This window comes from Telmatherina bonti, assembly GCF_933228915.1.
Source record: "Telmatherina bonti genome assembly, chromosome: 22".
Taxonomy (NCBI): Eukaryota; Metazoa; Chordata; class Actinopteri; order Atheriniformes; family Telmatherinidae; genus Telmatherina; species Telmatherina bonti.
The window spans coordinates 28,763,369-28,776,974 of NC_136631.1; the positions used below are offsets into that span (position 1 = coordinate 28,763,369).

The 13,606-nt window shown below is 39.9% G+C and overlaps 1 protein-coding gene across 2 annotated transcripts in view; it reads right to left on the reverse strand.

Annotated features, from left to right (window-relative positions):
* Positions 1-12,988: 12,988 nt before the first annotated feature.
* strn3 (striatin, calmodulin binding protein 3) overlaps positions 12,989-13,606 on the reverse strand; it is a 23,318-nt gene continuing 22,700 nt past the window's right edge. For both annotated transcript variants that reach the window (XM_079261940.1, XM_079261939.1), the window contains one exon: positions 12,989-13,606. This exon is cut by the window's right edge and continues 2,999 nt beyond it. The gene's annotated coding sequence lies outside the window, so the exon portion shown is untranslated.

Consider the following 13,606-nt stretch of genomic DNA (forward strand, 5'->3'; position numbering starts at 1 on the left):
AAATAAAGGCTGTGCAACATGTGGCAGGACTAGCTGAACCATTAGGCAGTGTTTGAAGTGTGTAGGTCACATGACTAAAAAGCTATTGAACTTTGAAATCTTAAAAAATTCAAATAATATACCACAGGATGAAAACAAGGAAAATAAAGGCTGTGCAACATGTGGCAGGACTAGCTGAACCATTAGGCAGTGTTTGAAGTGTGTAGGTCACATGACTAAAAAGCTATTGAACTTTGAAATCTTTAATAATTCATATAAAATACCACAGGATGAAAACAAGGAAAATAAAGGCTGTGCAACATGTGGCAGGACTAGCTGAACCATTAGGCAGTGTTTGAAGTGTGTAGGTCACATGACTAAAAAGCTATTGAACTTTGAAATCTTTAAAAATTCATATAAAATAACCCGAGATGAAAATGGAGAAAATAAAGGCTGTGCAACATGTGGCAGGACTAGCTGAACCATTAGACATTGCTTGAAGTGTGTAGGTCACATGACTAAAAAGCTATTGAACTTTGAAATCTTAAAAAATTAATATAAAATAACCCGAGATGAAAATGGAGAAAATAATGGCTGTGCAACATGTGGCAGGACTAGCTGAACCATTAGGCAGTGTTTGAAGTGTGTAGGTCACATGACTAAGAAGCTATTGAACTTTGAAATCTTTAAAAATTCATATAAAATAACCCGAGATGAAAATGGAGAAAATAATGGCTGTGCAACATGTGGCAGGACTAGCTGAACCATTAGACATTGCTTGAAGTGTGTAGGTCACATGACTAAAAAGCTATTGAACTTTGAAATCTTTAAAAAATTCATATAAAATAACCCGAGATGAAAATGGAGAAAATAAAGGCTGTGCAACATGTGGCAGGACTAGCTGAACCATTAGGCAGTGTTTGAAGTGTGTAGGTCACATGACTAAAAAGCTATTGAACTTTGAAATCTTAAAAAATTCAAATAATATACCACAGGATGAAAACAAGGAAAATAAAGGCTGTGCAACATGTGGCAGGACTAGCTGAACCATTAGGCAGTGTTTGAAGTGTGTAGGTCACATGACTAAAAAGCTATTGAACTTTGAAATCTTTAATAATTCATATAAAATACCACAGGATGAAAACAAGGAAAATAAAGGCTGTGCAACATGTGGCAGGACTAGTTGAACCATTAGGCAGTGTTTGAAGTGTGTAGGTCACATGACTAAAAAGCTATTGAACTTTGAAATCTTTAAAAATTCATATAAAATAACCCGAGATGAAAATGGAGAAAATAAAGGCTGTGCAACATGTGGCAGGACTAGCTGAACCATTAGACATTGCTTGAAGTGTGTAGGTCACATGACTAAAAAGCTATTGAACTTTGAAATCTTAAAAAATTCATATTAAATAACCCGAGATGAAAATGGAGAAAATAAAGGCTGTGCAACATGTGGCAGGACTAGCTGAACCATTAGGCAGTGTTTGAAGTGTGTAGGTCACATGACTAAAAAGCTATTGAACTTTGAAATCTTAAAAAATTCATATAAAATAACCCAAGATGAAAATGGAAAAAATAAAAGCTGTGCAACATGTAGCAGGAATAGCTGCTCCATTAGACATTGCTTGAAGTGTGTAGGTCACATGACTAAAAAGCTATTGAACTTTGAAATCTTAAAAAATTCATATAAAATCCCACAAGATGAAAATGAGGAAAATAAAAGGCTGTGCAATGTGTGGCAGGACTGGACTAGTAATTAGGCAGTGATTTTAGGTGTGTAAGTCACGTGAGTAAAAACCTATTGATGTTTGAATTGATTAAAAATTCATATAAAATAGGACTAGATGAAAATGGAGAAAATAAAGGCAGTGCATCACTCACAGATAAATCGTAAACTGTTTAAAATTGTTTTGACATTCATAGCCCCAGTGGTTGCGGAGATAGTTATGTTTAAATTCTGCCATGGTTAATTTGTTGACGGTCCCTAACTATCCGCCGGTGGTGAAGACCGCTGCGGTGAAAATTGCTGTCACAACCCCACGACAAAGCAGCTTAGGGTCGGCAATTCATTACGAGGAGACTGGGTGTTCATATATAGATGGAAGGTATGAAGTTAAGAAGACCGTTGCATCGTGCATCTTAACCCCACGACGAGGTGGCTTCGGGTCGGGAGACTGGGTGTCCGAATATCTGTTGAATATCAAACATCAAACTAACTTTACCTCGGTTAGGCACCTTCTCTGAGGTATGTGTAGCGCTACACTCAAAATGGCCATAAAAACGCGTAATTCCAGTGCACTGGTTGCTAAGTCAAAATAAGCAGACAAGCTGGGACAACTGAATGACTTTATGACTTGACAAAGTTCTTTGGAGCTGGATTAACTGTGACTATTGAAAACTTTGTTACAAACACGAGTGCTGATGCAGCAGCCAAGGAGCGTGTTATGGACCAATCTGAGACTGCCACAAGTCAGACTGAAACCCAGGCAGGTCTGGGTAAAAGGGAGGTTAAACTTACTGCCAAAGCAGTGGCGGAAAAGTTTGAAAGGTTACAAAATACCACAAAGGTTAAACTAAATAAGGCTGCTCATTTAAGAGAAACTATAAAAGGTTTCATGGAAATGGGTGATGTTTCTGAAGTGAACAAATCTGTGGGTGATTGAGTTGTGTGATGAAATACATCATGTTTATAATTCTATCATGTGTTTATTGCCACAAGAAGAAAAAGAAAGGCAGGAAATCTGGTTTAAAGCAAAGATGATGTTTAACACTGATGTTAAAAATGCCAAACAGTGGGTTATGCAGAAACAAGCTCATGAGGTTGAAAATGAAGATACAGGTGAAAACAAAGATGATAGTCTTGATAACATAAATCCTGATGACAGGATTTCTAATGCAAATAAAAAATGCTGTGACACTGGAAATAAGAGTGACACTGGTCGAGATCAAGTACTTCTTCTGCAAATATTAAAGCTGCTGCAGAGAGAGCAGCTCTTTTGGCCCGAATGGCAGCTTTAAAGGAGCGTCATGCATTAGAGGAACAAGAACTGCTGTTAAAAAGGAACAACTCCAAATTGAAACGGAGCTTGCTGCAGCAACAGCCAAGCTGAATGTCTTCCAGTCTATGGAGGAACAATGTTAAGCTGTAAAATCAAATGGCATGAACTCTTACTTGGAAAGTGGATGGAGGAGGCCATCGACCTGTTTCACTCAATCCAATGGCAAAAACATATGAGCTGCAATGGGAAAAGGACCAAGAAATTTGTCATCTGTCACCAGTACAAAGTAAACCACAATTAATGGACTCCAGACAAAAACAACCAAAAGCAGGGTTAACACAACATGACAAACTAATCAAAGGATTCCAAAGTGGAGGGACAAACATTTCAGAGACTCAACATCAACTAAGTAACAGGATGGAATCCAGCAAACATGTTTTCCATTATGGAGAAACAAAATAAAATAATGGAGACACTTGTCAATCAACAGCGTTGTTCAACTCTCCCACCAGGTGATATTTCTGTGTTTGATGGAGACCCATTGCAGTATCATCATTTTATCAAAGCATTTGAACAAGGAGTGGAACAAAAGGCCAGTAAAGCTGACTGCATGTATTACTAGGAGCAATTTACAAGAGGAATTGGTCCGTAGCTGTCAGCATATGTCTCCTGAAAGTGGCTACAATATGGCAAAACATCTTCTAAAAGAACATTTTGGAAACGAATATAAGATTGCTACTGCATACATGGACAAGGTGTTGGCATGGCAGTCAATAAAATCAGAAGATGTCAAATCCCTTCGAGCATATCCATTGTATTTGCGTAGTTGTTGTAATGTGATGCAAGACCTTGAATACATGGAGGAATTAAACATGCCAACAAACATGAAGATGATGATCTCTAAATTGCCTTTCAAACTGAAGGAAGGATGGAGAACTAAAGCCCACGATATTATGGAGCAATATGACCGCAGAGCTCATCTGCATGATTTAGTGACATTTCTGGAAAGACATGTAAAAATGATGTCAGATCCCATTTATGGAGTTATTGAGCCTGTTCAGCAAAGAACAATTAACTCAAAATGATCCACAATCAAACAACAAAAGTCAGGTGGAGTACAAAGAGGCTTTGCTACAACTGTAAAGCCGGTCCACTCTGACAAGCTCAAGTTGGATGGTTCATCAACAGGGCCTTGCTGTTGTTGCTGCTTAAATGCTCACAGTTTGGAAAACTTTCAGCAATTCAGGAGGAAAAAGCACAGAGACAAGATTGCTTTTCTAAAGGAGAAAGGATTGTGTTTAGGCTGTTTGTGTAGTGAACACATGAGTCGTAACAGTCCAAAACGCTTGGAGTGTCAAAGGTGTGCTCAGCAACATCCAACTGTCCTTCATATTGATAAAATCAGTGAACTACCATCGCAATCACTCGTCAAACTTATCTCTACACCAACGCAGACATGTGGTCGCACAGGGGCCGGAAAAGACTGTTTGCTTTCCATAGTTCCAGTCCAGGTCTGGTCCACAACAGGAAAAGAAGTTGTACAAACATGTGCATTTCTGGATCCTGGTAGTTCTGCTACATTCTGCACTGAACAGCTTATGCAAAAATTAAAGATTGCAGTAAAACAAACTAAATTTCTCTTGACAACAATGGGTCAAGAGAAAGTGGTGCCAGCTCACCTGTTATTTGGACTGGAGGTTGCAGGACTAAATTCCAGTACATTTCATCTCCTACCTGAGGTTCTGACACAGAAACAAATGCCAGTTTCAAAGATTAACATCGCTACTGCTGCAGACCTGAAAAGATTTTCCTACTTGTCAAAGGTTAACATTCCTGATACAAACACCACTGTTGATTTGTTGATAGGAACCAACGCACCCAAGTTATTGGAGCCATGGGAAGTTATCAACAGTAGGTCTGATGGCTCCTATGCTATAAGAACAGTGTTAGGATGGGTCATCAATGGTCCCTTGCATGGAAATAGTAGCAGCACAACAGCAGTAGTAAACAGTATTTCTGTGGCAAATCTGGAGCTAATGCTGCAGAATCAATACAATCATGACTTCAATGAAAAAACCTCAGCAGAGAAGGAGATGTAAAGAGAAGATTTGAGATTCATGGAAATTATGGACTCAACTGCACAGCTACAGAACAGTAGATACATACTTAACTTGCCCCTCAGGAATGCTGTAACTGCTTTACCAAACAACTACTCGGTGGCAAAGCAGAGGATTATTGGTTTGAGGAGGAAATTCCTGAGCGACCCATACTTTCACCAAGAGTATGCAAAGTACCTTAATAAGGTAATCGAGCAAGGTCATGCAGAAAAAGTGCCAGAGTTGGAATTGGAAGGCCAAAGAGGAAAGGTGTGGTACATCCCACATCATGGTGTCCATCCCAGAAAGAAAACTCTAAGAGTGGTTTTTGATTGTGGAGCTATGTATAAAGGAAGATCAGTGAACAGAGTTGTTACAAGGTCCCAATCTTACCAGCTCTCTGCTTGGAGTTCTCATTCGATTCAGGCAGAGGCAAATGGCATGCATGGGTGACATACAAGCTATGTTTTATCAGGTGAAAGTCGCAGACTCTAATAGAAATCTTCTTCGTTTCCTTTGGTGGCAAGATGGAGATGTGAAGAAGGAATCCAAAACTTCTGGATGACTGTGCATTTATTTGGTGCAGTATCATCACCTAGTTGTGCCAGCTATGCACTGAGGAAGACTGCTGATGACGACAAAGCTGACTTCTCTGATGTAGTTACGCAAACAGTGAAACATAACTTCTATGTGGATGACTGCTTAATCAGCTTCAGTTCGGAGGCGGAAGCAAAGCAAGTGTTGAAGGATCTTGATGTTCTCTGCAAGCGAGGAGGCTTTGTTCTGGATAAATGGATCAGCAACAATTGAAACTTTTTGCAAAGCATTCCAGAAAATCAGTGGGCAAAGGATCTGAAAGAGCTCAACCTGGATAGAGACGCTCTTTCAACAGGAAGTTTATTAGGTCTACTCTGGTGTGTGGAATCTGATAGCTTCAAATTCAAGATGGAATTAAAACAGCCTCTCAGCAGACGTGGTATGCTATCAGTATCTAGCTCCATATACGATCCTTTAGGCATCCTTGCACCTGTCACTCTCTGCAAAGATAATGCAACAGGAACTTTGCAGAAGAAAAAGTGAATGGGAGGATCCTTTACCTCCTGATATTCTGAAGAGATGGAATTCTTGGATTGGAGAACTTGAGTTCTTAACATAATTTCAGCTAAGTCGATGTATTCAACCAAGAGACTTTGGGGAGTCTGTCTGTACTCAGTTGCATCACTTTGCTGACGCTAGCAAAGATGGCTATGGAACTGTGTCATACATCAGGCTGGGAAATTCCAGGAATGAAGTTCATGTTGCATTCCTGTTAGGCAAGGCACGAGTTGCTCCACTGAAATCCGTCACAATCCCTCGAATGGAGTTAACAGCGGCTGTCCTGGCTGCTCGAGTGGATTCCATCTTGAAGGCTGAGTTGCAACTTCAGATTGATTCTGTTTTGGACAGACAGTACATCAGTGTTGGAGTACATCTACAATGAAGACACAAGATTTCAAGTACTTGTGGCAAATCGGATCTCAGCTATAAGAGAGGTTTCACATCCTTCTCAATGGAGACACATTTGCTCAAAGGACAATCCTGCAGATGTTGCATCTAGAGGAATGTAGGCACCTAACTTGAACATCACGTCTGGCTGGAGGGTCCCAAATTTCTGTGGAAATCTGGGAAGGAGTGGCCACAAACTCATTTTGATACCACGTTGGAGATTGATGATCCAGAAGTCCACAGGAAGGTAGTTGTGAACCTGATGGGTGGTGATCCTTTAAATCCTTCTGATCGTCTTATTTGTTACTTCTCTGACTGGCAAAAGCTCAAGATGTCCGTTGCTTGGATTCTCAAGTTGAAATCCCTCTTGCTCAAGTTCAGTCAACAAAGAAATGAAGGAAAAGTGGGCATTGATGCGGATCCTGCTCAAAACAAATCCTCAAATGAAGCCAGAACATCAAAGAAATCCACCTTGACCCTTGATGACCTCTCACAAGCTGAGTCTGCTCAAGATCACTAGATCAGAAGATGGCAGATCTTCCACGACAGAATTACTCCTGATTTGCCTCCATTCACCAATGTTGGAGTAGATTATTTTGGGCCCATTGAAATAAAAAGAGGAAGAGCAACTTGCAAATGGTGTCATCTTTACCTGTCTGGCAAGCAGAGCTGTGCATTTAGAAGTTGCAAACTCTCTGGACACCAATTACTGCATAAATGCTCTGCGTCGCTTCATCAGTAAGAAGAGGTCAAGTTGTTCACATCAGGTCAGACAATGAAACGAACTTTGTTGGAGCAGCAAGAGAACTAAAAGAAGCCCTTGCAGCAATAAATCATGAAAGGATTCAAAAGGGTCTTGTTCCATTGGGAGTAGAATGGAGTTTTAACCCACCTTCAGGACCTCATCATGGTGGTGTCTGGGAGTGTATCATTCGCATGATAAAACAGATTCTAAACTCTGTTCTACAACAAAAAGCACTGGATATGGATGGACCTAACACTGTCATGTGTGAAATTGAAGCCATTCTAAGTGACTGTCCAATCCCAAAGCTATCGGATGACCCAAATGATTTGGAACCTCTTACACCTAATCATTTGCTGCTATTGAAAGGAAAACCAGCATTGCCACCTGGACTTTTTGATGCATCAGACATGTATACAAAACGACGGTGGAGACAAGTTCAGTATATCTCTGATTTGTTTTGGAGGCGATGGGTTCGAGAATACCTACCATTACTTCAGGAGAAACAAAAGTGGAACCAAGTCAAAAGAAATCTGATCATTGCAGACATTGTTGTGATCATGGACTCTTTAGCCCCTTGAGGCTCTTGGTGTCTAGGGACGGTTTTGGAAGTGATCCCTTATAAGAAGGGTTTTGTCTGCTCAGTGAAGCTACAAACAAAAAATGGTATTTTTTGAGCATCCAATTACCAAATTGTCTCATCCAGGAAGTGTGAACTGTGAATAATGGTATTGGTTTATTTGTATTTAAGGTTAAGAGTTTTTGAAAGGTATTTTGATTTATGTAAATGACCTTTTGATGTTATGAATTGTTATTGCTAACAATTAGGGGCCGGTATGTAGGGGCCAATTAATGAAAGTCTATATAAGACAGGAAATTGTGTGTGTAAGGTGTGTGTTAGGCCGGAAAAGAAATTAAGTTTTGACCGCTTTGCCGGGAACACGCTGTACGCCGTTGGTTTATTGACTGTGGAAATATTGAAGTTCGAAATGGGAAATAAATCTGCTTTTAAACTGTAACTGCAGCGTCTGGACAATTCATCAACATCATCCACATCAGGTAAAGCGAGTCAGCAAACTTTCCGATCCTAACATTCCAGTGGCTTAAAGCATTGGCTTAGCCCCTTCAGCTCCTTTTAGCATTAGTGTATCGCCCACCTGGACCTTACTCACAGTTTCTGACCTCTTGTCTGAGTTGGTGCTGACTACTGATAGTCACTGTACAAGGTGATTTTAATATTCATGTTGACCATGAAAATGATAGTTTAAACATTTCCTTTAGCTCTATTCTAAACTCAATTGGGTTTTCACAAAACGTCAACTCATTCTCATGGTCATACTCTTGATTTTGTTTTAACATATGGTATTGAGTCTGATAAGCTCAAAGTTTTTCCTCAAAATCCTGTCTTGTCGGATCACTTCTTATTAACCTTTGAATTCACTTTATTTGATTATTTGATTACTCACTGACCAAAAATAAATAGATGTTTATCAGACAATATTACAAAATTTAAACAATCAATTAAATCAATTTTTTCTCCTCTACCATGTGTTAGCGTGACTGAGAGTCCCCTTTTAAGCTTTACTCCTGCTCAGATTGATCAACATGCTGATACTATAACAGCTTCAATGCGAACAATTTTGGATAATGTTGCTCCCCTAAAGAAGAAGAAATTGGGTAAGATCATGAAGCCTCCCTGGTTTAATTCCCAGCTTCGAGCTCTAAAACAGGCGTCAAGGCGTTTGGAAAACAGATGGCGATCATCAGGATTATAGGGAGTCTCGCTTAAAGGAGTCATAACCTGGTCTTTTCATGTGCCCACTGTCCTCTAATGGTTTTTAAATAACTGTTTAAAAACTTATTAAACAAAAAATTATAAAAGTGCTTTTTCTGACACTTTATTCATAATAAACATTTTCTCGCGAGAATTCACGCGAGATTTTCATCAACCTCGACATAGATTAAAATAATGTTAATGAGGTGCTCGCTGATTGATCGCTGGAAGTCCGGAGTTGGAAGGGGGGTGAGGCCAGTAGTCTCCATGCTAAAAACATTAGCAGCTAGTGATAGCAGCTAACTCGACAGCAGCAGCTTTCTGAATTCAGCATTGATGTCTGAACCGGACTCTGAGCCTGAGAGAGAAGATACCGAGATGGTGGAGGGAGCACGTTTACCACAAACTGTCTCTGAATGGTAAAGTCGTCACTTTTAATATCTGCTCGCCTTGCCTGTTCAGATAGCATGTTGACAACGAGGCATGTCGTTCATGTTAATAGTCTGTTTTATTCCGTGTTGGGCCATTTTGTAAACAATAAATGTACTTAACACAATCCGAAGTTACAGATGTAAAAAATGAAACCGATGTTGAATGAAACGGTCGGTACGTTCAGTGTCCAGCTGCCGGCCGGTCTGCACCAAGATAAGCACACACATTTTAACCACACAGTTTCATGGAGCAGCGCTTTTTATTGAGGTTTTATTTACAGTCACGTGTTCTTCTTAATTAATTTGCTTATTCAGATTTCCCGTTTTAGCCAGGAGTGTGAAAAATGTTATGTCAGTATGACAGATCTCTGGTTGATGCAACCACTGATGTGAGCTGCTGTGTTACTGTACAGATAAATAACATGAAGTCAGATATCTTGTGTCATTGATCAGGCTTCCTGCTAATATCTCGTGTTTTATATATTCCAACATCACTTACCATCTATTATGTTGGTCTAATTGTTAAGCTGCACATGCCAACAGAAATAGACAGCAAGATATTATTACTGTGCTTAGAAAATAAAATTTCTTTTTTCATTTCCTTAGGTGCTGAAAAGGATAAAGTAGGTCCAAAATCCTCCGTGCCTGACCCAACATACTGGCGTGGAATCAGTCTGCTTCAATGCTTTTTCATTACAAAATGCAGGAAACATTTATGAGCAGGTTTATGTACATTTACCTGTCGGAGGGAATGAGAGGCAAGTTTCTCTTCAATGCCCAAAAATTCAGAAATAAAGCTAATCAAATGGCAAATAACTGTAAAATAACTGATTATTTATGTTCTTGCCATTTCATATTACATGTAACAAATAGTAACTTTGCTACAGTCACTTAGGACAATAGCAATTGAATTAAAGTAAACACACAACTTTACCATATACACATTTATGCATCTGACTTCTGAAAGTAAAACGTAAAGCTAAAGTAAAAAAATACAGCTCTTTAAAACACTATCTTTATTAGTGTACAGAAATAAAATCAATGCTCATTTTCAATGTAATAAAATAAAAATGATCATTTTCACTCTTAGTTATTGATTCTGTTAACACAGTAGCTGAGTTTTCTGGGTTTTATGTGGACTCTCGTGGTTCTGGAGCCGGATGAGCAAGTCTCCACAGCACCGTCTTCATCATCATCTGCCTGCAGACTGGCTGAGATGTTACCTTCACTGCTGTCGTCTGGGTTCCTTTTCTGCACAGAACCAGATACTGACATCAGAACAAGCAATAAAAGTGCCTCTTAGCTTCCAATAAGAATGTACATGTGTTTGATTTATTATCATTTTCTGTATGTAAAATTAATCAAACGACAAACTTGTATTTCTGAGGAAAGGGTGGAAAGTCCTTGATGACAGCTGTGTTCCAGTTGTTGCCTGCATTGTAGGGTCAGTCTGCTCCAGCATCAACTTTTAGACATCAGTAGACCACTGGTGTTGCACATGGTGTGAGATGTGCTGGACTAAAATCTGCAAATACAAGTTATAAAAATATCAGATCGTCACATAAGATTGTAGGTGTAAATAGTTGCAGTTTAAGAGTAATCAAATATTGTAATAGAAATAGATTAAATCAAACTTTATAAAGCACTTTCATGCCAAAGGCAACACAAAGTGCTCTGCATACTTTTATTTTTAAAAAGCTGATTAAATAAAACAGGTTTTCACACACTGAAACATTAACATAGAATTTTAAAAACACACTCATTTTATTTCACAGTTATACAGACGATTTTCCCTAACCTCTGTGTCTTCACTGCATGTAGATAAAATAAAACATATCTTTCAGATCCATCATACCAGGAGTCAGACCTCCACATCCACAGAGGCTGCAGCTGCAGATAGTAATCCTGCACAGCCCCTGTTTTACAAACATGATGTAAAGATGTCCGAAGGAGGACGAGGATTGGAAATAAAATATCCTCCCTGTCGATATCCTATAGGTGCCAATATCAGACTACATGATGGTCACCTTGTTAAATTATCATTGATTATTATAACTGCATGTCATGTTGGGGAGAGCAAGCTACATCCATCATGAGTAGTTACTGTGTGGTAACGGGCGTGAAAAATAATAGAGAAGTAATTTACAAACATTTACGTGGCAGAGCATAGGATAGATATCAGAAAATAAAACCTGGGGCTCATTTGTACGCCGCAGGACGTTAAACCTCCAGGCTCGTCCCGTTAGGATTGCCGTTAGCATTAGCCTTATAAGCTCAAGTCACGTCTGTCACACAAAGCAGAACTTTATAGCAGTAGTGACACTTACCGACTGCATTGATGCTGAGCCGCTTAAAGCTGCTATTCCCCGTCTTTCCAACCTGGTTGATGCCGTCTTCACCTGGTATTTTCCCAAATGTTAGCAACATGTTTGGCACAAACAGGTCGCAGCCGGCAGAGATGCAGGTGCATTATCAGCAAAAAATAATGTAATCCATATGTCCCTGGTAGTTTGGTCCGCTGATGAAGGGAGAGAGAAAAAATCCTGCCGATGTTGGTTTTGGTAACAGACAACCGAGCAGTGGACATGATCGCTGCTCACACATCTTCACGCAGCTTGTTGCTAATAGCAACTGAGGCAGGTTCAGCAGGTGTATTTAGGCTGGAAAAGGGGCTGGTTAATGCAAATAGATCCCCGGGATGTCGACATTCCGGGGAGAAATTTTTTTTTTTAAAAATGCGTTTGCGAGACTTCAGCCTTGCGGCCAGTTTTGCTGCAAACAAAGCGTCCAGACGTAAAAACCCAGCCGTCTTCAACAGAAAGGCTTCGGGGATGTTACCACCTCCGCCCAACACTAATACGCATGTTTTAACTCGAAAAAAGTGCAATTTCCGGGTGACGACTCCTTTAATTATTTTCTATTTGTTGAATTATATATCATCAGAAACAGTGAATTTACTCTCCTATTCAACAATTTTGTCCGGTGTGGCTATTTCTAAGAATAAAGTTGATCTGTTCTTGTCCCTGCAGGACAGAACGGTAAGTTAACATGTTCATCCTGCTCTGCATGCATCCATCCCTGAGGACATAGACCAGGGGTGTCCAGCTCCGGTCCTCCAGAACCACAACCCTGCAGGTTTTCCATGCGTCCCTGATTTGACACACCAGACTCACAACAATCAGTGATTGTGCAGCACTTCACAGGCCGTTGGGCCCATTTAATGCAAGCCAGGTGCGCTGGAACACCTGATGGACAGGTCCCTTGAGGACAGACTTTGGACACCCGTGACATAGTACTGTACATTTACATTTAATGAAGAGGAGTGGCTCAGGAGTCTGTACAGGTACACCATTTAATAGTTATTTTAGACATTTTATATACATTTCAACAGATGTATTCTGCTAATGTGTTACAGTCTTTAAAATCTGCTGTTCAAAGTTTAGAAATCCCCCCCCCCCCCCAAAAAAAAAAAAAAAAACCAAAAAAAAAACCTGCAAATTTGTAAATTTTTTTCTGTTTGTTTTTGGAAGACTAGAAAAAATACTTTTCTTGTAGTAATCATGCAATACACAAACAGAAGTTGTAACAAATTTGATCTGCTGAAAATGAAACAGGAAGTAGAATGAGTCTGGACCAATCAGAGGACACTGAGCTCACAAACCCGATTAGAGAACAAGGTAAAAGAAAAGAGAGGACCAGAAGAAAGACTGAGATGAAACCCTTGGATCAGAAACTTCCTGCTATAGAAAGAGGAGCCTAACGGAGCTGAAGAGTCTGCCTGAACATGTGCTGCCTTCAGGGACCAATTCAGTGAACCATTTATTTAGACCCCTCATCTTAAATAAACTTTTCTTGTTTCTGTGTGACAGGAGTGTTAATACGTGCGTCACAAACCAGATTACTACTTCCTGCTATTTCTCTCCTGGTTTTCCCATCACGCTGTCAGGAAAGGCTTCATATCCGGACCGCTGCTCCTCTCCTGCTGCCTCCTCGCTTAGAAACTTTGGATCAGAACCCTCTGCTTGTGTCTCAACCATTTAAATTCTCCGGATGGATTAAAGTTCTGTCTTCAGCTGCGTCCAGGTCTCTGGCACCAAAAC